We start from the raw sequence: 1400 nt of genomic DNA, 5'->3' as shown, positions 1-1400 counted from the left end.
GACATAAATAGAAAAATACAAACATGGAAAAAAGACTGAAAGTAAACATACAGATTTAAACCATTCTATTTTTGAAAGAGAAGTTATAACATGGATTACTACAGTGTTGATGTAAAATAGCTTGATATCAATAACAAAATTCAGGAGAGGTTAAGTAAAAAGATAAGAAATGTAATAATAACAGAACATAAAGCATGGGTACAGATAAAATTTTTTAAGTCATGAGATGCATTTGCACCTAAATTGTTTCCAGTTAGTAAGAAAAACAGCTGGAATATTTACTGTGAAATTGTGCATTTCCATAACTAAATTAGAAAAAAAGGGAAAAAAAAATATATATCCACTTGTAAAGTAAGAAAAATGATAGTTTTTATATCTATATTTTCAAATGTCAATATACCTGTTTGTTTTTTTTTTTTTTTTTCAGGCAAAGTCTTAAATTGCCAAAGAACACATTTTTCATGTTTTGTGACTGTCATTGAGACTAAACCACATATATGGAAAATACTGAGTATGTAAATACATGGTTCCCTCAATGGTGCAAGCAGTTAAGCACTCAACTATTAGCATAACCAAACTCACTGCAATCAAGCCAATTCTGACCCAGAGCAACCCATATGGGGTTGCTATGAGTTGGGTCTGACTCAATGGCACATAACAACAACAATCTTTATGGAAGTAGATTGCCCAGTCTTTCTTTGAGGAGTGGTTAGTGAGTTTGAACCACCAGCATTCTGTTAGCAGTCAAATGCCTCAAAGGCTATGCCACCAGAGCTCCTACTAGCCTAAAGGTTGGCAGTTCAAACTCACCAGAGGTGTCTCAGAAGTCAGACCTAGTGAACTGCTTCTAAAAAGGCACTGCATTGAAAAATCTGTGAAGCAGTGCTACTCTGCACAAGGCTGACATGAGTCAGAATAGACTACAGCAACCAACAACAAACACTGAAAATATGATGCTACAGATTCCTAACACATGTCTCTTTGCTTGGATATGAATACAAATATTTTTATTATAATTACTTGACAATTGATAAATTTGGGATCCCTGGTAGTGTAATGCCCAAAGAACTTAACTGCTAACCAGAAGGTTCAAACCCACCAGCCACTCCTCAGAAGGAAGGTTAGGTAATCTACTTTCATAGTGATACTGCCTCAGAAACTCAAGGAGGGCAGCTATGAGTCTGGTCTAACTTGATGGCACATAACAACAACAACAATTGATAAATTTGATAAACTTTTTGTAAGATTTCCATTAAATAATTAAATTCTTTTTTTTTTTTTTTATCTTTCTCATTTTAAAGCATCAACTAAGTTATATTAACCAGCAATCTAAGATTTTATGTAGTGATAATCCTTCTCTATTTATTCATTTTAGTTCATGGACTATAAGTTTATTTATT

Source organism: Orycteropus afer, unplaced genomic scaffold (assembly GCF_000298275.1).
Source record: "Orycteropus afer afer isolate SDZICR_OR568_19922 unplaced genomic scaffold, OryAfe1.0 scaffold00677, whole genome shotgun sequence".
Classification (NCBI taxonomy): Eukaryota; Metazoa; Chordata; class Mammalia; order Tubulidentata; family Orycteropodidae; genus Orycteropus; species Orycteropus afer.
This window is presented reverse-complemented; position numbering follows the sequence as displayed.